Raw genomic sequence first — 25219 nt, 5'->3', positions numbered from 1 at the left:
GTTGCTTGCATGGAATTCAGGATCAATTTTGGGAAACTACTTGTTGATATCGGCTCTTGAAAACAGTTTTCTCTTGTTCAGGGTATTATAAGCAACTGAATTATCTTCTCAAAGGACCTCATGATTTCTCGTTAAGTGGAAATAATGTTTTAAGCATTAATCACATTCTTTCAAAGATCTTCCTTAAATAAAAAAGACTCTGGAATTAATTGAAAGATGAAAGCCAGTGGAAGATATTTTTCTCATATCAATCATCTGTCATCTAAAGGCACTTGACTGGGCAACTGATACAAAGTAGTCATAAATATATGAAGATGACTAATCTTTAATTTACACTTTAAGACTTTTAAATATATTTTAAATTGTCTTATTGCAGGCAAAGCATAGCTCCATCGATGTGTTTCTTCAACTATGATCCCTCATTTTGGGAGCCCATAAAATGCTAATCTTCTCCTTACTTCCTTCTATAGTAGAAGGATTTAATAGTGTGCTAGTAAACTACCATATATTTAAATTTTAGGGTACTTGAATTGCTTTCTTAAGGAAAGTTGAAAAATGTGACAAGTAGAAAAATATTTCCAGATACAGTAAGAAATAGAGTCTAACTCCTTAAATTCATGCACGGCTAGGAGAACCATAGGATATATAAAAGCTAATTAACAGATATTTTGATTTCCTTTTTGTCTTGAAAGAGAAACAAAACTGCATTCATGAAGCAAAGGTGGAGACCTTATGTCTTACATAAAGATGTCTCATCTTTCAGAATCTTTCTGGGAAAGTGAGCCTCCCCACAGTCATTTAGATATTTATTTTAGTTTTCTTAACCTTGAACTTACTCCATTAGAGTCACAAAATCTAACAAAGTAATCTAAACAAATTTGTTGCAAACAAGTCTTTGACATGCAAAATGGATTTTTGTTTTGCCCTACCTAGGTCTTATGTTTCATTATTATTAAAAATGTCAGTAATATTTTGCCTGCTGGGAACACATATTTTCCTTCAATTTTTTTCAATCTTATTCAAAACCCCTTATTGAATATTTTACAAGTTACAGCAGATCTTTGTTATTGCTTTTTCAAATTACAAATTCTGAGCCCTATGTTGGTATTTTGCTAAATGGTTTATGCACATGTAGAGTTGTGAAGCATTAATAGAATAAAAAAATGAGAAAACCATTCTTAGATAATTATAATTTTCATTTGACCTTCAGAATAAAAAATAATACAGCTTCATCAAGGGAACAAGCCATATCCCTCCACAGCTCATGCACATCCTCAGCGCACAAGCTCACCTTTTGTTATGCACCATATGATCCACCAAATACTTTATTATCATTTTTCTCTCTCCCCTTCTCTTCCCTCCTCCTGTCCCACATCCATATAACATTAAGAAACCTATTAATCAGGGTCATGTGGAAACAATTTTTGCGCTGAAAGTCTCCTCTTACCACTTTCCCTTAACTGTGTGTTTACTATGGATTTATAAATTTGTACTGTGTGTCTTCAGAATGCTAAGGCTGCTGTAAGAACTGTCAAATTTGCAATTGAGATAAATTAAGGAGGACTCAAGGGAACGATGAAACAAAGAACTTGGTGGAAGGAAATGAGTGGAGGAACACAGAGATGCTAGAAATTTTATTTTAAATATTTGTGGTTTGCATAATAGTTCTTAGCAGAACTGAAAAGGATTAAATGAGATAAGATATATATGTACCACTAACATTCATTTTTGTGTGCTTCCTCATTCATAAATTTAAACTCAAATATACATTCATGCACACATTCGTATCTATATCTAGATATCTAAAAGAATATTCACACTAATACCTGAAATTTCATTCCAACACCAAAACATTTATTTCAGCTTCTGGTTTTCCACAACTTGGACTTTCTTCTCTGACAGAGAGGAACCTAGCTGTCATTATTCAAAATACATTCACTTATGTGCTCAGGTCTGAAATATACAAGTCATTGAGGAATGTCTGACCCGTAATATTGTGGAAAACAGACTAATAAAATCATTATTTTTAAAACTTTTTTTTTGTCTTCAGTCTGAGGATATAAAGGTAAAGCACAGTGTCCAAAAATTATCTCCTCCAAACTTCTTTATATAATTAATTTGAAATACAGTTAGATTAATATGTTTCTATTCCTATCCCATTTTTCCCAAATCCTTGCAGATTTTATTATTTACTTTTTAAAATAGAGCATGATTCTAAAAGCCAAAGTTATGTTTTAAATGATGCACTTAGAAGAAGGGTTATATCTCAATCCTTTCCATCTCAATCCTCTCCCTCCATTCATTCCACATCATTTCCATCTCCCAATCCTTTCCATCCAGTTTCCATACATGCCATGGAGGTAGCCAATCTCATAAATTTATAACGTGTCCTTTCTCTCTTTGTGCACAAATGAGTACATAATTCTCCTCCCATATATTTTACACAAAAGATAACATATATAGTTGTGCTTTGTACTTTGCTTTTGCAAAGATATACATCCATGAAGTAACTCCTTGATAGTTTATGGAGAGCTTCCTTTTTTTTTATAAAGCTGCATAGTACTTCACTGAATTTATTATTATAGTTTATTGAACTACACTACTATATATTAAATTTTAATGTTTTAATTTTTTGCCATTATTTACAAGCAATGCTGCACTGAATAATTGTGTGTTAGTGTGCATATGTGTAGAATGTACTTTCTTGGTAAATTCCTGGAAGTGAAATCAGTAGGGAAAAAGGTAAATGCATATGTAACTTTGTATGATATCGCCAAATTTCCCTCTCAGAGCATTGTAAAAATGCATCTTCCCACCAGAAATCGATAAGGTATGAGAATCCTCTTCTTCCTATCGTTTGACCAACAGAACAACAGAAGGTATCGTTATATCTCTCTATATCTAGATAAATAGGTAATTGATACATATATGTATATATGTCAATAATATCCAAACTAATGGACTAAAACAGGTTTTATAGTTTTATTAATAAAGCAATGCATTTTAGTATTTGAATTCAGACAAGAATTAGCAAGTGAAGAAGAAATGTGGTAAGAGGGAAGCCTACCTAATATTGATCAAATCATTCCCACAACTATTTACTTTTTCCTAAATATTAGCCTTTATCTTCTTCCCTTCTTTCACACATACCCTATTTCTTCTTTTTACTATATTTTTAAGATGTCATAATTTTGTACATTAAAACCGATCAATTTTAAGGTAAAATTTGATGAGTCTTTACACATGTATATATTTGTGTAAGCGTAATCATAATCACTGTATTGAGTATTCAAATCTCCTAAATAAATTTCCTCATGCCTCTTGGTAGTCAATTCAACATTTCTGTATCCAGTCCTTAGGGACTAGAAATCATATTGCTGTCATTTTATTATTTTCTTTTGTAGAATTTGCTATAAATTAACTCATACTCATACATAATTCATTCTTTTGTATATTCCTTCTTTAATTAACAAAAAGCTTTTAGGATTTCTCTGTACTTTTGCACTCTGGTTTTATTCCCTTTATGCTCAGTTGAAATCCATTGGATAAATATACCACAATATGTTTATCTATTTACCAGCTGATGAACATTTGTGACATTTCTAGCTTTTAGCTATTGTAAATACCTGCTATGAATATTATCACATCATTTTTGAATGTATGCTTTTATCTGTCTTTGGAAAATACTTATGAATGACATTACCATGTTACAGAACTAGTGAATGTTAAGTTTTAAAGGAAACTACTAAAAAGCTTTCCAAAGTGGCTATGGCATTTTGCACTTCTACCATCAAAGTTGGAGAGTTTCAGTTACTACACATCTTCATCAACATTTGATATTAGAATTTTTATTTTATTTATTCTTATTTTTATTTTCTTTTGAGACAGAGTCTCACTCTGTCACCTAGGCTGGAGTGCAGTGGCGAGATCTCGGCTCGCTGCGAACTCTGCCTCCTGGGTTTACGCCATTCTCCTGCCTCAGTCTCCCAAGTAGCTGGGACTACAGGCGTCCACCATCATGCCTGGCTAATTTTTTGTATTTCTAGTAGAGACGGGGTTTCACCGTGTTAGCCAGGATGGTCTCCATCTCCTGACCTCGTGATCCGCCCACCTCGGCCTCCCAAAGTGCTGCTGGGATTACAGGCCTGAGCCACCCACGCCGGGCCTGTATGTATTTTTTAAAGGTCGACATTCTAGTGGGAATGTACACGTAACTCATTGTGGTTTTAATTTGTATTTCCATAATGACTAATGATATTGAGTATCTTGTTATGCAATTATTTTCCAAATATTTTCAAATACTTTAAAAGTATTTGTCCATTTATAAATTGATGTTGTTTTCTGTTTATTGAGCTGTAAGAGTTCATCATATATATGAATACTAGTTCTTTATCATGTGTGTTTTTCCTGAATAATTCTTCCCATTCTGTGGCTTTTTCATTTTTTGAAGTAGTTTACAAACATTTAATTATTTTACGAAGTACACCTAACCTTTTTAAACCTTTGCCTAAAACATGGTCACTAAGACTTCCTCCTGTTGTTTTCTTCTAGAAGTTTTATAGATTTAGCTCTTAAATTTCAATATATGGCCTATTTTGAGTTTTTTTTTAAATTTAGTGTGAGCTAATCATTAAGGTTTCCTTATCACTTAAAAAAAAATGTATATCTATTTGTTCTAGCACAATTCATTTAAAAGCCTATCCTTTACCCTCATTGCTTTAGCATATTTCCTGTAAGGACTATATATACATATATTGGTATAAGGTATATATACATGTACCAATATATACATATATTGGTATTGCATATGTATATTAAACAATGTGGGTTTGAACTTCAAGGGTCCACTTAAATGTGAACTTTTTTCAATAAACCTCTCCTGCATCTCTTTCCATCCCCCTCCTTCTCCCCTTCTCCTCCTCAGATTTCTTAACATGAAGAATGAAAATCTTTATGATGATCCACTTCTACTTAATGAATAGTAAATACATTTTCTTTTCATTACTATTTTCTCAAAAATATGTTCTTTTCTCTACCTTACTTTGTAAGATGGCAGTACCTAATACATATAAAACATATTTTAATGAACTATGTTATCAGTAAGGCTTCTAGTCAACAGTAGTCTGTTGGTAGTTAGTTTTGTGGGAGTCAGAAGTTGTATGTGGATTTTGACTCCACGGAGATCAGCACCCCTAACCCTGACATTGTTCAAGGGTGAATTGTATTTTCTATTTTATACACACACACACACACACACACACACATATATATTAAATATAGATATATATATATTTTATATATAAATATATAATTATACCAAGACCATATAGCTCTGATTACTATAGCTTTATAGTTTTGAAATCAAATACTAAAAGTCCTTCAAATTGTTCTTTTTCAGAAGAATTTTATTATAATAACCTTTTGTACTTCCATATAAATTTTGAATGATCTCGTCAGTGCTACACAATGACTGCCGGGACTTTGTGATTGTGTTGGGGAAAACTGACACTTTAACAATGTTAAGTTTTTCTGTTCATGATCATGGTGTATCTCTCCATGTGATGGTTAATTTTATGTCAACTTTGACTGGACCATGTAGTGCTTAGATATTTGGTCAAATATTAATTCAGGTGTGTCTGAGAAAATGTTTCTGGATGAAATTAATATTTGAATTGATAGACTGAATAAAGCAGGTTGTCCTCTCTACTGTGTCCTCCCTTACGCAATCAGTTAAAAACCTACACAGAACAAAAAGGCTGAGCAAGAGAGAACTTGCGTTTGATTGCCTTCAAGCTGAGACTTCAGATTTTTCCTGCCTTTGTACTTATGTGGAAATATGGAATTTTCCTGGATCTGGAGCCTGCTGGCCTTTGGATTGATAATACATCCTTAGCTCTCATCATTCTCAGGCTTTTGATTCCACACTAGAACTATATCCTCAGCTCCTGGGTCTCCAAGCTGCCAACTGTAGATCTTTGGACTTGTCAGCTTCCATAATCACATGAGCCAAGGGAGCCAATGCTTTATAGTAATTGTCTCTCTTGGTTTATATGCGTGTATACACACACACACACACATTCTTATAGATACATATTCACTATCTATCTGAGAATTATTCACTGTTACATTCCATTTTAGTTGGATCTCTAAATTTTTTTATTCATGTTTTATGATTTTCAGCATACAGATTCTGTACAAATTTTGTTAGACTTATACCTAAGAAGTATCTATTTGTGAAGTAATGTAAATGATATTTGAAAAATATTTTCCCATTGCTCATTTCTCGTATGTAAGATACAATTTTCTTTTTAATCATTGATCTTCTATTCTCTGACTTTGGTAAATTAACATACTATTCCAAGCAGCTGATTTTGGAGATTTCATAGGATTTTCTACATGAACGAACTTGTCATCTGAGAATAAAGGTAGGCTTAACTTCTTTTATTTTGAATATAGTGCTTTTTATTTCTTTCCTGGCCTTATTGCACTTAGCATATCTTCAACAAAATGTTGAATAGGAATGGTAAGAACAAGCATTCTCATCTTGCTTTCAACCCTGGGAGGAGAGCATTTTACCTTTCATTATTAAGTGTGATGTTAGCTGCAGTTATTTTAATAAATGCTCTTTATTAGATTCAGAAAGTTTCTTCAATTCTTGGTATGCAGAGATTTTTTTATTATCAATAGGTGTTGAATATTGCCAAATACTCCTTTTAAATTTATTGAGTGTATCATATATTCATTGTTGTCATTTGCTACTGTGGTGAATTGTATTAATTAATTTTCAATTTTTAAACTAAGTTTGTAGTCATGGCATATACTTCAACTGATTATGATATGTTATTTTTATCTGATTCTTAATATGATTTACTAATATATCATTTAAAAATCTTTTTGCACATATATTAGTGAATGTATTGATCTTTAATTTTATTATTATGCCTTTATTTGATTTGAGTATAGTGTAATGCATGACACTTACACTGTTTCTAAAATTATTTTTACTTTGCTTTAAGTTGATGCTGAAAAGTATCATGATTCTGCTGAATCAAAGTATGCTTTATTTTTCCTATCAGGTATCATAACTCTCTTTTATCCAAGGCCATATTTTCTTCTGGCTAGGCATTGCTTTCTATCTCAGCAGACAGTAGAGCAGCCAACTTACAGCCCAGGAGCCCTATGATTGACTGTCATCAGCGACTAAGCACTATGGCCTAAGGGTCCTTCTTCCCAGCCCCAGCATCTGTCTTTCTGTGCACAGAGCCCATTTCCTAGTCAACATCTAGTTTCTTGCTGAGGTATTTAATAGATCAGAAGAAGACAGTTGATGAAAAATTTACTATAATCTCAGGTGGCCCAAATACCTTTAGCTCTTAAGAAGTAAAATTAAACTTCTTTCTTTCCTCCCTTTGCCTCCCCAAATCTCCTCCCATTGCTTCAACGTCTCACTTCATAAAGCAAAAACTTCAGAGATAGAAAAGGCTACAAAAGCAATCAGATTTTTGTTCTAACTTAGAAGTTTGCAAACTCATCACATTGATGACAACAGGGAAAGAAGAGGTGGGTTGGTTGCCCTGTTGAAATATTAATATCGATTAAAAGGAGGAGAAATACTAGCAATGTGCAGGCATAACTGTTCATTGCCAAGATCAAAATGACTTTTCCATGCAAGTGATAATATCTGAGATGGTGCACCATTAAGAGATGGCAACCTAGTCCACATATAAATTCAGTATGTAATCCAAATTTCTATCTCTATATTGATAGTATATGTACCATGTCTGAATCTAAAGTCATATACAGTACCCCTCTCCCCTCTCAGGGCTGACATTAAGGATCTCAGGGGTCATTCACATGATGAATTCAATGTTTTTTTTTTTCTGGATAACTCTTGAACACCTAAGTATATAATAAACATTAAAATATATATATATCAGAAAAGAGATAGCCTTTTAATATTATATTTTGCAAACTACTAACCTATTTTATTCAATGGTCAAATTGCATATCTCCAAGTTCACTCATATTTAAGGACTTTTGCACTTGGTTTTCACATTTTCCCAAATATATTTCTCCAGATCTTCCCATGGCAGAGTCTCTCAGGTCAATCAGGTCTCATCTCAAATGTTCCCTCTTTAGAGAGCTTTCCCTGACCACTCAACCAAACATCCCTAACACACAGTCCCTCTCTGTCAAATGTATTAAACTTGATCAAAATTATAATATCTCAAATCATTGTGCTAAATGAGATGTTAATATTGTTATTTAACACCGTGGCCCAAAGTGCATACATACACAATCTAGACTGTAAAACCCTAAGAAAAGCCATATTCTCTGTATTGCCTAAGGCTCAATTACGAGAAGCTAAAACAGTACCTGGTCTACTGCTAAAACAGTAGACTCCTAAAGAACAATTACCGAATACACGTATGAATGGATCATCTAATAATCAGATTATTAGTTATATAGCAAAATGTATTTTCTGTTGATTAGAGTAAGCCAAGACTCCAATGGGAAATAAAAACAGAAAGAACTAACTAGCACCTGCTCCCATTTAGGAGCCTGTGAATTTCCCCTGACTTCACGGCACATTGCTGGACTTGTGTTTCTACTACCCAAATGAGCCCTTTCTCCTATTGATGGGGCTGTCTAGTATCCACTGTGGAGAAGCATTCTAAGTGCCCAAAGGAGGTAATTAATAATTAAGACCAAGAAATTCAGAGAAGTGCATATTTATTATAAGTGCTACCATATATTGAGTTTTCTCTTTCTGACACAATGCTGGATGCATTTCATCTTCACTCAACCAATTTCCCATTTTATTCCCGAGGAAACTGTCACTTGCCTAAGTCAACACCGTTAGTAAAACATGGAGCCAGGATTAAATCCACAGTGAAATAACTGCTATAACCGCTGATGTTAAGCGCTGTTCTCTACCATACATTGATGAGTTGGGGTAAAAGAACACCCGTTAGAGGTCGCGCAGACTGAATGCACATGACATTTTCAAGGAATGCTAGCCTCAGTTTCCAATTTGGAATTGATTTGTTGTTGATTTTTACTTTCTCTTCTATCTTTTTCCATTCCTCTTGGCATGCTGTTTGTTGCACACAAGCTATCACCTTAACTTTAATAAAGAATAGGCCATTTCTCATAATAGTTTCATTAGTTCCATATTTAATAATCTATTTTTTTCATTTTTGAGCTCATTTTAGAATATAAAGAGATGCACAAATAGTTCCTAGAGTTCCTGTATACGTTGCCCAGCTTCTCCTAATGTTACTTTCTTACATAACCACAGTACAGTTTTCTAAACTAAGACATTGACACTAGTGTAATACTGTTAACTAAGCCATAGACTAGAATTCTATAAAGCTATAAAACTGGAATTCACTAGTTTTTCACCAAAATGATTTTTCTCTGTTTCAAAATATAATCAATCTAATCAAAGACTCCATCTTGCATATAGCTGGCATATTCCCTAAGTTTCCAACCTATGACAATTTCTCAGTCGTTCCTTGTTTTTCATGATTTTGAGGTTATTAAAGTCAGATATTTTGTAGAATGTCCCTCAGACTGGGTTAGTCTGAGGTTTTCTCATGATTAGATTGATGATACTCATCTTAGGGCAGAATACCATAGAGGTGATGTGCTTCTTTTAGTGTGTTATATCAGGCACATATTGACATTATGTATATATGTCTTATTGCTGGAGCTGTCACCCTGATTACTTGGTTAGGTAGTCTTCATTATAAAATTAGTGTCTTTCCCTTTGTTATTAGTAAATATCTATTGGGGAGGGCAATATTTTGAGATCGTGCAAATATCCTGTTTCTTCTTAAACTTTTAGTCAACTGAATTTTGTAATTATTGGTAGATGTTGCCTAAAGCAATTATTACTGTCTTTTTCTAAGGATAATTTGTCTATTACCTTCATTTTTTCCATGTGTATTAAATTTCTCTGCAAGAATAAGTTATTTCTTATCTCCGATTCAATGCTTTGTTTACTTATATAGTAAGGGTTTCATGATATTTATTTTATCCTTCTGTTTTTTATCCAACACCATCATTATTTATTTTGTTGTTCAAATTATTCTGAACAATTATTTGGCCATTGAGATCTCTTTCAGGTTTTTTTCCTGATTTTTCAAGTAGGTAAACTATTTAAAAGCTCATTTCATACAAAGAAAACTTAGAAAGCAGTTCGGAGTTAAGGATCTAGGAAAACTTGTGTGGACCTATTGCTGCTGATTGGACATACTGCTGTGAAAACATAAATGGCTCTCTTTGGGCCTCGGTTTCTTCATTCATAAAATGAAGAAGTTGGACTAGATAATAGTTTATTTTCAAATTCTAGTGCTAAATAATTGTGAAGTATAATTTCATAACATTAATTAATTCTAGAGTCTAGAAGAATTTCTAACCTGGGAGATATTGGTGGCAATTAAGAATTTCATTTTAGGAAGCATGAAATGGAAGCAGGAAAGGGGACGACTGAAGTCAAATATTATTGGAAAACACAGCCACATTTTGCTTCATCCCTTTAATTTTTGTTTGTTCCCAATTTTTAGTTTGGATTTCAAATTATGTTAAGAGAATTTTATTTTTTTAAAAAAGTTAACATTTCTCTAGATGCTTTTAAAATGTATTTGGTTCTCAACACAGTAAAAGTTATCACAGCTACAAAGTGAGTTTGTTTAGTAGTTTTCCAATTTTTTGATGCCAAGGCCTATCTTTATCCCTTCTTATCCACCCCCCACATTTTCACATGGTGCACTCTTTCACTGCATTTAGGTTTCAGCTTCCACGTGCCCTGCGCAGGGGACCTTCCCCAACCTTCCTATGGAAAATGGCATTCCTCCTTAAGTACCGTCACTTTCTCCCCCAGTACAACTTCCTTTTCCTTTTCCTTTATAGTTCTTATCACTACCTGAAGACATAGTGTTCGCTTGTTAGTTTTTGTTTGTTTGTTTGTTTGTTTTGTTTTGTTTTGTTTTTAGGGACAGAGTCTTGCTCTGTCGCCCAGGCTGGAGTGCAGTGGGGCGATCTCCGCTCACTGCAAGCTCCGCCTCCTGGGTTCACACCATTCTGCCTCAGCCTCCCAAGTAGGTGGGACTACAGGCGCCCACCACCACGCCCGGCTAATTTTTTGTATTTTTAGTGGAGACGGGGTTTCACCATGTTAGCCAGGATGGTCTTGATCTCCTGACCTTGTGATCCTCCCGCCTCAGCCTCCCAAAGTGCTGGGATTACCGGCGTCAGCCACCGTGCCCGGCCTTGTTAGTTATTTATGCAGTGATTGATTCTTTGCCTGACTATACTATCTGCTTCACTTTTTCCCATTTAACAATTTTGTACACATAGCAGTGTGATTCCCTATCATCCAAGTGTGGTGGAACGTATGGTATAGGGATTAGGGATAGTATTCTTTTTCAGCTTTCAATACCTCTCTCAGTACCCTTCTCCTTGTCTCTTTCACCCTCTCTGTCTTATAACTGATAAGGGGAGAGGTGTTGGTAATAATAATAAAGTTCATTTTTCTGAATGTTAAAGACACTCTGAGTGAGGATTAATGATCTTAATAAGTATTGTTAATGATCTTAATAAGTATTGTTACCTTATTTTTATTCAGTAACAGAATAACTGAATCAAAAAAAATAAATAAGTGATGTAACCAAGCCACTCAGAAAGTTAGAGTACACTCAATGGAAAGTCCTCCAATGTCTGTAATAGTAATATCACTTATATTTGTAAAGGCTTTATAACAGACCTACTAGCAATATTAGTAATGATAATAAAATTTAAAAGTTTATAATTACCTATGATCTAGGTTACTGTTTTTTAAATTTTATTGTAGTAAGACATTTAATACTCACTGAAACCCTTAAAATAGATTTAGCAATGTCTATTTTGCAAAGAGATATTTATACATATTATTGAAACTAGTTACCACATAATCTCTGCAAGTAAGCAGAGCTGTATTTTTTTAAAATTATCTCTATCAGTGAAGAAGAATCATAATGATGATATAATGAAGTCAAACTCAGAGAAATGAGTGTTTAATAAACACTACTAGTGCTATTTTTCTTGCTACACCAACCGGCAGAAATGAATGAAAGAACACAGCTTTAACTGCTGAGTTCTAAAAGTTTAAATGATAGTTCTAAAAGACTTCTCTGAGGAGTACCAAGAAGGTGTTTCCTTTCTACAACCTAACCATAAGACCGAGAAAAAAAATACCAGAGTCATCAAAGGAAAAACATCTTTGGGAAAGAGAGGGGGAAGGACATTCATGCCACTGGCCACACCCAGGGTTGATACTCAGCAAGGTTTCCAATCTCAGGTCAGAACCATGCAAATCCCCCTTAAGATGCTCAGGTTCAGGGCAAGTGGAAACAGACCACATCCAAGGTCATTTACCAAAGAAGGCTCCCATTATTTTTAAATGTTTTGATTTTTAAATTTTGTGGGTACATTGTAGCTATATATGCTTATGGGATACATGAGATGTTTTCATATATGCATCCAATGTATAGTCATCACATCATGGAGAATGCGGTATCCAACCCCTCAGGCACTTATCCTTTGTGTTACAAACAATTACGCTCTTTTAGTTTTTTTTTTTTTAATGTACAGTTAAATCATTATTGACCATAGTCACCTTGTTGTGCTATCAAATACTAGTTACTGAGCAGTGTGAGCATCCTTGGTTTTTGTCTTCTTGAAATAAAGATTTCAGCCAAGAGATGCACAGCAAGGGTTAAGTAGCAGAGTTGATTGAAGGAAGATACAGTACATTCCAAGAGAGGAGCAGCCAGCTTGCTGGAAAACAGTTCCTGGTTGGCGTAGCTAGAAAAATAGCAGTAGTAGTGTTTATTTAAAGAGACAGTACACTGGGAAACATGAGTCAGAGTGGGCTTGTGGAAAAGAATGAGCCAGCAGCAACCAGCCCTGGGGGATTCTCTTTATTAGAATCTTACATGATTATGCATGAGGAGGTATGACAGTGTTGTGTGCAATCATGTTTTAGGCGGTACCCTTGGATGTGCAGGCTCTGTGGTTGTACATGCTAGTGCACACATGACATGTATCACTAGTATTTAAAATCTTCACCCTGGGGTGTGTGTTTTACTATTATAATAAGCAAAAGGCTACTCCAGGGTAAGTTATTAGAAGAGTGTGTGTGCTTGGCAGCAGGGAAAGTCCTTACCATCGTTATCTCTGGATAGGGCCTGATAGATCTCCTTTAGGGCCAGAGGAGCCCAACTATAAGGCTAGAAGTAGTCAATGAAGCCAATGTATTTTTTGCTGACCATCAATGGGCAGCACTGACTATCAGTGGGCAGTGTCTCCAAGTCTTCTTTTTCGTAGGGGCTCAATTGCTTGCTCATTTCTGGCTATTCATCTACTCTAACAGTAGGTCTTATTAATTCTACCTATTGTTTGTACCTATTAACCATCCCCACCTCCCTCCCAGCCACTCACTAATCTTCCCTGCCTCTGGTAGCCATCCTTCTACACTCTATGTCCATTAGTTCAATTGTTTTGATTTTTAGACCCACAAAATAAGTGAGAACATATGACATTTGTCTTTCTGTGCCTGACTTATTTAAAATAACATAATGATCTCCAGTTTCATCCATGTCATTGCAAATGAAAGGATCTCATTCTTCTTTTATGGCTGAATAGTATTCCATTGTTTATATGTACCACATTTTAAAAAATCCATTCTTTGGTTGAAGGACACTAAGATTGCTTCCAATTCTTGACTATCATGAATAGTGCTTCAACAAACATGGGAGTGCAGATGTCTCTTCTGTATACTAATTTCCTTTCTTTTGAGTATATGCCCAGCAGTGTGATTGCTGGATCATATGGTAGCTATATTTTTAGTGTTTTGAGAAGCCTTCAAACTGTTTTCATAGTGGTTGTACTAATTTACATTTCCACCAACAGTGTAAAGGACTGCCTTTTCACCACATCACCAACATTTGTTATTCCTGTCTTTTAAATATAAGTCATTTTAATTGGGGTGAGATAATATTGCACTGTAATTTTTATTTGCATTTATTTGATGATGAGTGATTTTCAGCATGTTTTCAGATGCCAGTTTGATATTTGTATGTCTTTTACTGAGAAATGTCTATTCAAATCCTTTGCTCATTTTTTGATCCAATTGTTAGTTTATTTTTTTCTGTAGTTGTTTGAGCTCTTTCTGTATTCTGATTATCAATCCTTTGTCAGATGGGTAGTTTACAAATATTTTCTCCCATTCTGTGGGCCATCTCTTCACTTTGTTGATTGTTTCCTTTGTTGTGCAGAACCTGATGTGATCCCATTTGTCTATTTTTGCTTTGGTTGACTGTGCTTGTGGTGTAATGCTAGAGAAATTTTTGCCCAGAACAATGTCCAGGAAATTTTCTCCAACGTTTTCTTGTGGTCATTTCAGAGTTTAAGGACTTAGACTTAAGTCTTTAAGACATTTTTATTTGATGTTTGTATATGGCAAGAGATAAGGGCCTAGTTTTATTTTTCTGCATATGGATATTGGGTTTTCCCAGCACCATTTATTGGAGAGATTGTCTTTTTCCAGTGTAAGTTCTTGGTGCCTTTGTTGCATATGATGAGTTCACTGTAGGTGCATGGGTTTATTTCCGGGTTTTCTATTCTGTTCCATTTGTCTGTGAGTCTGTTTTTATGCCTGTTAGGAGAGATCCAGAACATTATTTGATGTGTGGTGGACAGTCCTCAGCCGTGTGCTGACCCAGCTGCCCCACCTCAAGATACTCAGGATACTCATAGCATTTTCCTGTATTTGGAAAAGTAACTTTTATTAGACTCTAAAATCTTGCCAGTGGAAGATGAAGTAGTTTATTGGTGCTCAGTTCCTACCTAGCTGCATCTCCATGTGAAACCTGGTGTTTGCTTACTGCCAATGATAAAAAGAACAAAAACAAAAACAAGCAAACAATGGGTGAAATGAAAACAAAAAAGCTCATGCCGATGTCCTGAATGGTATTACTTAAGTTTTCTTCTAGCCTATCATGGGGAGAGGGGAGGGGGAGGGATTGCATTGGGAGTTTTACCTGATGTAAATGACGAGTTGATGGGTGCTGACGAGTTGATGGGTGCAGCACACCAACATGGCACAAGTATACATATGTAACAAACCTGCACGTTATGCACATGTACCCTAGAACTTAAAGTGTAATAATAATAAAATAAAATTTAAAAAAACAAAACAAAACAAAAAAGCAACAAAAATAACAATTAACCACCACAACAAAATCCTAAACTAGGATTAGAACCCTCTGACTCTATCTTTTTCTCTTCAAAAAAATCTTCAGTTTCCTATCTGATGTACTTCATTTGGAAAAAAATATAATCCTGTCTTTTCTGAATATTTAGATAAGGAAGGAAGGAGAAAGCATTCCCAAAAATATATGATGTTTGATCTTGTTTCATGGGTGATATGGTTAGACCTTGTGTCCCCACCTAAATCTTATCTTTAATTGTAATCCCCACATGTCGAGGGAGAGAAGTGATTGGATTATGTGGGCAGTTTTCCTCATGTTGTTCTCATGATAGTGAGTGAATTCTCACAGATCTCATGGTTTTATTAATGGTACTTTTTCCTGTACTCTCACACAATTCTTTCTCCTGTCACCCTGTGAAGAGGTGCCTTCCACCATGATTGTATGTTTTCCGAGGCCTCCCCAGTCATGTAGAACTATGAGTCGATTATATCTCTTTTCTTATTAATTATCCAGTCTCTGGCAGTTATTTATAGCAGTGGGAGAATGGAATGATACAGTAAATTGGTACCCAGGTAGGAGGGCACTGCTATAAAGATATCCAAAAATGTGTAAGTAGCTTTGGAACTGGGTAATGGACAGAGATTGGAACAATTTGGAAGGCTCAGAAGAATACAGAAAGATGTTGGAAAGTTTGGAACTTCCTAGAAACTTGTTGAATGGTTTTCACTAAAATGCTGATAGTGATACGGACAATGAAGTCCAGGCTGAGGTGGTCTCATGGAGATGAAGAACTTACTGAGAATTGGAGCAAAAGTTACTCTCGTGATGCTTTAGCAAAGAGACTGGAGGCATTTGGCCACTCCCCAAGAGATCTGTGGAACTTTGAACTTGAGAGAGATGATCTAAAATTGGAACTTATGTTTGAAAGGGAAGCAGCACATAAAAGTCTGGAAAATTTGCAGCCTGACCATGTGATAGAAAAGAAAAACCCATTTTTTGGGAAGAAATTCAGGCCAGCTACAAGAATTGCATGAGTAACCAGGAGCCAAATGTTAATTACCAAGACAATTGGAAAAAATGTCTCCAGGGCTTGTTAGAAGTCTTCACAACAGCCCCTCCCATCACAGGTCCAGAGGCCTTGGAGGGAAAAATGGTTTTATGGGCCAGATCCAGGGCCTTGTTGCTTTGTGCTTCTCCAGACTTGGTGCCCTATATCCCAGCCATAGATAAAAGGGGCCAACATACAGCTCAGACCTTTGCTTCAGAGGGTGTAAGCCCCAAACTTTGGCTGCTTCAATGTGATGTAGGGCCTGCAGGTACACAAAAGTCAAGAATTGATGTTTGGGAACCTCCACCTAGATTTCAGAAGATGTGTGGACATGCCCAGATGTACCAGAAGAAATCTGCTGCAGGGGTGGAGCCCTTATGTGGAACCTCTGCTAGGCCAGTGCAAAAGGAAAATGTGGGGTTGGAGCTCCCATACAGAGTCTCCACTGGGACACTGCCTAGTGGAGCTGTGAGAAGAGGGCCACCATCCTCCAGACCCCAGAATAATAGATTACCAATAGCCTGCACTGTGTTCCTGGAATAGCTGGAGACACTCAATGCCAGCCCATGAAGGTAGTCAGGAGTGGGGCTGTACCTGAAAAACCACAGGGACAGAGCTGCTCGAGACCATGGGAGCCCATATCTTGCATCAGTGTGATCTGGATGTGAGACATGGAGTCAAAGGAGGTTATTTAGGAGCTTTAAGATTTAATGACTGCCTACTGGATTTCGTACTAGCATGGGGCCTGTAGCCCCTTTGTTTCACTGAATTTCTCCCATTCAGAATGGAAGCATTTACCCAATGCCTGTGTCCCTTTTGTATCTTAAAAGCAACTAACTTGCTTTTGATTTTACAGGCTCATAGGCAGAAGGGACATGTTCTGTCTCAGATGATACTTTGGACTTGAACTTTTGGGTGAATTTTGAAATGAATTAAGACTTTGGAGGACTGTCGGGAAGTCATTACTGGTTTTGAAATGTGAAAGAAACAAGATTTGGGAGGGGCAAAGGGTGGAATAATGTGGTTAGGCTTTGTGTCTACACCCAAATCTCATGTTGAATTGTAATCCTCACATGTCAAGGGAGAGTAGCAATTGGATTGTGGAGGTAGTTTCCCCATGTTGTTCTTATGATAGTGAGTGAATTCTCACAAGATCTGATAGTTTTATAAATGGTAGTTTTTCCTGAACTCTCACTCTTTTCTCTCCTGCTGCTCTGTGAAGAGGTGCCTTCTGCCATGATTTTAAGTTTTCTGAGTCCTCCCTCGCCATGCAAAACTGTGAGTCAATTCAAGCTCTTTTCCTATAAATTACCCAGTCCCAGACAGTTCTTTATAGCAATGTGACAACGGACTAATACAGGCGGTCAGACATATGATTGAGGCAACAGAGAGGCTTTTCAGGAGTAGTAACACAAAATTGTTTGAAAGTTTGTTGCTTTAGAGGATACGTATGTGATTCAGCATAGTTAAAACTAAGAATTTATGCGGAAAATAGTAGAATATGGGGCTAGAAAAGCAGACTAGTGTCATATTGTGAGGAGTCTTATATGCCTTTCAAAAGAATTTCAGCTTTAGCCTGTGAGAGTCAAGAAGCCCCTGAAAGATTCTAAATAGGTATACACATATTCATCTTTGCATTTCAGCAAAATCACATTGATGTCATCATGAAGGATGGATTGGAAATAGAGCAAAGCTGGAAGCAGGGAAATTTGTTGGAAAGCCTTTGTGGGAATTTAGGCAAAATAATGAAGATGTTGGTAACTCCTATGGTGTACAAGGGGCAGATAAATTTGGACAAAGGATATTTAAAATGCAAATAATCAATTAGATGTGAGAATCACAGGAAAGTTTGTGGTTGTGGACTTTGATGACTTTATCTGACTTGTATGATCACAGAGTTAGTAATGTGATTAAGTGAAGAGGTAGGGAGCTCAGTGTGGAAAAACTGAGAGACTATCCAGCCAAAACTCTAGCCTCAACTATAGGTATTAATAACACTAAAAGGAGATGTCCTTCAGAAATCCCCTTCTTATCCTAAGTAGCAACAGCATGTGCCTAAATGTAATAAAAAGAAAGGGGAACATGTCTTATTAAGTGACATGAGGAAATGCTATAGCAGAGAACATCAGGAGGAGGTGAAAGATTAGGACAGCGGGAAAGGAGAAGAGAAAACCACAACCAACACGTGAGGAAACTTCACTTCACATGAACCTGTTTAAGAACAATTAGATCAGGAAAGCTGTTGCCACAATTCTTGGTATGTGCTCTATTCTCTCACAGCTGAATGAGTTATTGGTGTTCCCTAATTGGAATTGCTATTCTGAAGATTCCTGCATTTCAAGTTAACAGAATTTGCAGTGGAATAAATCACGTTTGTAGTGGCTTTGTAATGACATGTAAATCAGGTTTTGATACTACTGGAACTACAGGCAATTCTTTGTCTCATCTCAATTTGAACACACTGTCCCAAGACAGAGCTGTGAGGCAGAAACTTCTAGAATGAGCTATGAGTTGCTTATAAAGGCACCCATGCTAACCAATGAGCACCATTAACTCTGGATATTATTTGTACCCCAATATGATACAGTCTCATGGCCAATAATATGGTTTGGATCTGGTTCCCCATCCAAATCTCATGTCAAATTGTAATCCCCAGTGTTGGCGGAGGGGTCTGGTGGAAGGTGACTGAATCACAGGGGTAGAGTTCTCATTAATTATTTAGCACCATTTACCCTTGGTACTATATAGTGAGTGAGTTCTCATACGATCTGGTTGTTTAAAAGTGTGTGGCAACCCCCAACCCTTTCTCCTGCTCCAGCCATGTGACATGCCTGCTTTCTCTTCACCTTCCACCATGATTGTAAGTTTCCTGAAATCTCCCCAGAATGAGTAGATGCCAGGAATTGTGAGCCAATTATAACTTTTTCTTTCTAAATTGCCCAATCTTAGATCTTTCTTTATAGTAATGTGAGAATGACCTAATACAGTCAGCACTAAAGACCATTATGGAAATCCAGCTGCCTTAGCAGATGTCACAATTTAAGTCTCTCTAAAACCTTGAATCTTTTTTGGTCTAAGTTATTTGGAGAGAAGTGAGCAAAAAAATGCCAGAACAAAAAGCTACTGTGGGGAAACAAATCATTCTTCATATGAGTCTACAGTTTTTATGGTTAAAGTGAATGTTAAAAGCAGATCACAATAAATTAAGATGATTGGAAGGAAAATAAATGATAGCCAGAATCCCTGACATTCAGCCAGTTATGAGACTTCAGTCATCTTGTGACTTTTTGAAACAGCTTGATGGTATAGCAGAAATAGCAAGGAATTCACACAACTACCAGAGTGGACAACACACAGCAGCTAGATTCACCCATATTTGCCTTGTTATTTGGTTGTTAAAACTGGGTGTATGGAAAAGGAGTGTCGCTAATGAACTGTGCAATGACCAAAGGGGAAAAAGAAAGAAGAAAAAAAGGCATAAAAGATACAAAGACAAGGCTGATTGCACACTTAAATTGAAATATGTATTTATTTATCACCCATCGTAACCCGGAACAAATGAAGTGTGATACACCTGTGACAGCTAGGTTATAATTTCAGCTCTCAGTTCTCTCTACAAACAGTGAAAAAAACAGGCAGTTGTCAAATTCATAGTATTCCCATGGACTAAGGTTGTACATTTCATTACATATATGCCCAAATGGATATGGTGTGAAGATAGGAAAAATATCAGTAATACATTAAAGGTATCTTAATGCAAACATGCCATTATGGAGACATCACTGAAGACACCCAGGAAAGCACAGCAATAATCTGGCCTGGGTCATATGAAATTAAGAGCTACATGGGCTGAGTCTAAAGGAGTGCTTTAATTTAAACAGCAACTAGTGTCAAAGTTGTCCACAACCAGTTTCCTAAGCAGGCAGTTCTGACCACAGACTAAAGCACAGCCCACAACAGTATAGAAAGAATAAGAGAATTTTGACTGGACCCTGCACCTGTGCATACAGTTGGTAACCAACAGCATGATTCTCAAGCACACACACCAGTGACACAGTCATCACAAATTTGTGCTATTATCAGAGACTCATCCCACGTCTAGAGCAGGAAAAAATAAAAAACTAGTCCAAAGTTTTTCTGGTTATTCACTTCTAGCTTTATTCCATTGTGGTCAGATGAGATAACTGGTATGATTTCTATTTGTAAAATTTTTTTGAGACATGTTTTGTGGGTTGATATGTGGTTTATTCTTGAGAATGTTTCACGTGCTGAGGAGAAGAATGTGTATTCTGTAGCTGTTGAATGCAATGTTCTATAAAAGTCTGTTAGGTCCATTTGGTATGTAGGGAAGATTAAACCTGATACTTGTTGATGATTTTCTGTCTAGATGATCTGTCCAATGCTGGGAATCATTAGTGATTATTATGTGCAACTCTATGCCAATAAATTGGAAAACCTAGAAGAAATGTTTACATTCATAGATACAAAACATATAAAGATTAAACCATAAACATCCAGAACCTTAATAAACCAACGACAAATAATAAGATAGATCCAGTAATAAAATGTATCTCATAAAAAAAAAGGCCAAGAACCTGATGGCTTCCCTACTGAATTCTACCAAACATTTAAAGACAAACTAATATCAATCATACTCAAACTATTCCAAAACTTGAGGAGGAGGAAGTAGTTACAAACTCACTTTACAAAGCCTGATACTAACCCTGATACGAAGATCAGACAAAGACACAAAACACACACAAAAAAACTACAGGCCAATACCTCTGATGAACATAGATGCAAAAATCCTCAACAAAAGACTAAAAAATTTTAACAACACACCAAAAAAATCATTCACCATGATCAGCTGGAGTTCATCTCATGGATGCAAGGATTGTTCAGTGCATGCAAACTAATCAATATGATCCATCAACAGAATGAAGTACAAAAACCATATGGTCATTTAAACAGATGCCAAAAATCATTTGATAAAATTCAACATCATTTCATGATAAAAATTCTCAACAAACTGGGGAAGTAGAAACATATCTCAACATGATAAAAGCCATATATAACAAACCCAGTAGCTGACATCATACTGAATGGGGAGATCTGAAAGTCATTCCTTTAAGATGTACAACAAGATAAGGATGCTCACCTTTACCACTTTTATTCAACAAATACTGGAAATCCTAGCCTGAATGATAAACAAATTCAGTAAAGTTGCAGCATACAAAATCAACATACAAAAATCAGTAGCATTTCTATATGCCAACAACGAGCAATCTGAAGATAAACCAAGAGAAAGTGATCCCATGTATAATAGCTAATAAAATAAAATAACTAGAAATAAACATAACCAAGGAAATGAATAACCTCTACAATGAAAACTATCAAACACTGACAAAAAAAATAAAGGTGACAGAAAAACCAAAAATAAATTTTATATTTATGAATGGAAGAAGAAATATTGTTAAAATGTTCATATTGGCCCGGTGTGGTGGCTCATGACTGTAATCCCAGCACTTTGGGAGACTGAGGCGGGCGGATAATGAGGTCAGGAGATTGAGACCATCTTGGCCAACATGGTAAAACCCAGTCTCTACTAAAATACAAAAAATTAGATGGCGTGGTGGCATGTGCCTGTAATCCCAGCTACTTGGGAGGCTGAGGCAGGGGAATTGCTTGAACCTGGGAGGTGGAGGTTGCAGTGAGCTGAGATCGTGCCACTGTACTCCAGCCTGGGGACAGAGCAAGACTCCATCTCAAAAAAAAAAAAAGTTCATATTACTCAAAACACTCTACAGATTTGTTCAATCTTTATCAAAATATCAATTAATTCTTCACAGAAGTAGAAAAAATAATTCTGTCAGATGTGATAGCTCACACCTGTAATCCCAGTATTTTCAGAGGCTGAGATAAGAAGATCACTGAGGCCAAGAGTTCAAGAACAAACTGGGCAACATAGTGAGACCCCATCTCTACAAAAAAATTAAATACTAGCTGGGTATAGTGACACACACCTGTAGTCCTAGGTACTCAGGGGACTGAGGCAGGAGAATCATTTTAGCCCAGGAGGTTGAGGCTAAAGTGAGCTATGATTGTGTTATTTATTGTACTCTAGCCTAAGTAATAGAGCAAAACCCATTTTTTTTAAAAAAAAAAAAAAGAAGGAAAAGAAAAAATGATCCTAAAATCTATATAAAAGCACAAATGACCAAGAATAGCCAAAACAATTTTGAGCAAAAAGAATAAAGGTGGAGGCCACACATTACCTGACTTCAAATCATACTGTAAAGTTATACTAAACAAAACAGCATGATACTGGCTTAAATATAGACACATAGGCCAATGGAACAGAATAGAGAACTCAGAAATAAGTCCACACATTTACAGTCAACTTATTTTGACAAAGGTGCCAAGAACATACACTGGTGAAAGGATAGTCTCTTCAATATATGATGCTGGGAAAACCTGACATCCATATTTAGAAAAATGAAAGTAGACACCTATCTTTCACCATATACAATAATCAAATCAAAATTTATTAAGACTGAAATCTAAGGCCTCAAACTGTGAAACCGTTCCAAGAAAACTTTGGGGGACACACTCCAGGACATTGGTTTGAGCGGAGTCTTTTGAGTAATACCTCAAAAACACAGGCAGTAAAAGCAAAATTGGAAAAATAGGATCATATAAAGCTAAACAGATTCTGCACAGCAAAGGAAAGAATCAACAAAGTCAAGAGACAACCCACAGAATAAGAGAAAATGTTTGCCAACTATCCATCTGACAAAAAGACTTAATAATCAGAATGGATAAAGAGCTCAAACAACTCAATAGAAAAATACCAATTTAAAAATAAGTCTAAATAGACATTACTCAAAAGGAGAAACATGAATATCCAACAGACATGCAAAAAGATGCTCAACATTGCTAATCATCATAGAAATGCAAATAAAAACTACAGTAATATATCAGCTCACTCCAGTTAAAATGGCTTTTAACCAAAACAGGCAAAACTAATATGGTTTGACTGTGTCCCCAACCAAATCTCATCCTGAATTGTAGCTTCCATAATTCCCACATGTTGTGAGAGAAGCCCAGTGGGAGATCATTGAATCATGGGGGCAGTTTCCCCTATACTGTTTTTGTGGTAGTGAATAAGTAAGTCTCATGAGATCTGATGGTTTTGTATGGGGAAACCCCTTTCAACTGGCTCTCATTTTCTCTCTTGCCTGCTGCCATGTAAGATGTGCCTTTCACCTTCCACCATGATTGTGAGGCCTCCCCAGCCACGTGGAACTGTGAGTACATCAAGCCTCTTTTTCTTTATAAATTACCCAGTCTCAGGTATATCTTTATCAGCAGTGTGAAAACTGACTAATACAGTAACAAATGATGGCAAGGATGTGGAGAATGGGGAACACATGTACATGGTTGGTAGGAATATAAACTAGTATAACCTTTATGGAGAATTGTTTGAATGTCCCTCAAAAAACTTAAAGTAAAACTATCATAAGATCCAGTCATTCCAGTGCTGGTTATACCTACAAAAGAGAGGAAATCAGTATTCCAGGGAGATGTCTGTACTCCCATGCTTATTGCAAAAGGATTCAAAAGAGCTGAGACATGGAATCAACCTAAGTGTCCATCAGTGAATGAATTGATGTTTTAAATGTGGTAAGTGTACACAATAGAATAGTATTCAGCCATAAAGAGAATAAAATCCTGTCATTTGCAACAACATGAGTGGAACTCGAGGTTATTACATTAAGTGAAGAAAGTCAGGCACAGAAAGACAAATATTACATGTTCTTACTCATATGTAGGAGCTAAAAGAAAAATTTAACTGACGAAAATTAGAGTAGAATGATGGCTATCAGAGTCTGGGAAGGGTCTGGCAAGGTATTAGGGATGGAAGGATGAAGACGGAATGGTTAATGGGTACAAAAATTCCCATAGAAATAATAGGAAATAAGATCTAGTGTTTGTTTATATAATAGGGTGACTATAGTTAACAATAATTTATTGTATGTTTCAAAATAGCTGAGTAGAATTGGAATTTTCTTAACACAAAGAAATACTAAATGTTTGAGGTGATGGATACCCCAATTACCTTGAATTGATCATTACACATTGTATACTTATATCAACATATCACAGGTACCCCATAAATATGTGCAACTCTGATGTATCTATAATAATTAAAAATAATTTTTTATAAAAATTGAAAGAAAAAATAATGAGCAAATTCAATAATCACACTTTCATCAGTCAAGGCCAATCTCACAATTTTAGGGAGATTTTCTGCTTTAACTAATGACACTAGTGTCAGTAGTAAAGTAAAATGTGTTTGTATTTCTAAACTTTTGTTATAATTTCATACATTTTATTTTTTTTTATTCATCATGAATCAACTTAGGGTTTTTTCCATATTTAATTTGGAATAGAATTTAAATGAGTTATGGTTCATAATAGAAGTAAAGGCAATTTCATAATTCAACCTGTTAATATCCTTTTGATCCTTAATTTATCAAGTTACTAAATGTTCTTCTCTGCTATAGACACTATCCAAGGTATCATCTTAACATTTTTTCAAATCCACGTTTAATAATGAAGAGAACAATCTCTCCTTAAATCAAAATTGTTGAAGGAAATTTAAATTGCCCATTCATAAAATGGAAAGGTAAAGTACATCAATGGAGAACAGCTTGTACTCCTTTTAAATTGTTATTAAGCAAATGCAGTTAGTATTTTTAGCATTCCGGGCAATTTACACATCTGAGCACAATTTATTACCTTTCTTTATGCATTTTTGGGAACAAAGTTGCCTTACAGCCATCACTGTTTGACCTAATGAACAGATTCATATGTTCCTGCATTGTCCTCTGTCATTTTAGCTTTGTTTCTG

This window comes from Colobus angolensis, unplaced genomic scaffold (assembly GCF_000951035.1).
Source record: "Colobus angolensis palliatus isolate OR3802 unplaced genomic scaffold, Cang.pa_1.0 Scaffold75, whole genome shotgun sequence".
Classification (NCBI taxonomy): Eukaryota; Metazoa; Chordata; class Mammalia; order Primates; family Cercopithecidae; genus Colobus; species Colobus angolensis.
This window is presented reverse-complemented; position numbering follows the sequence as displayed.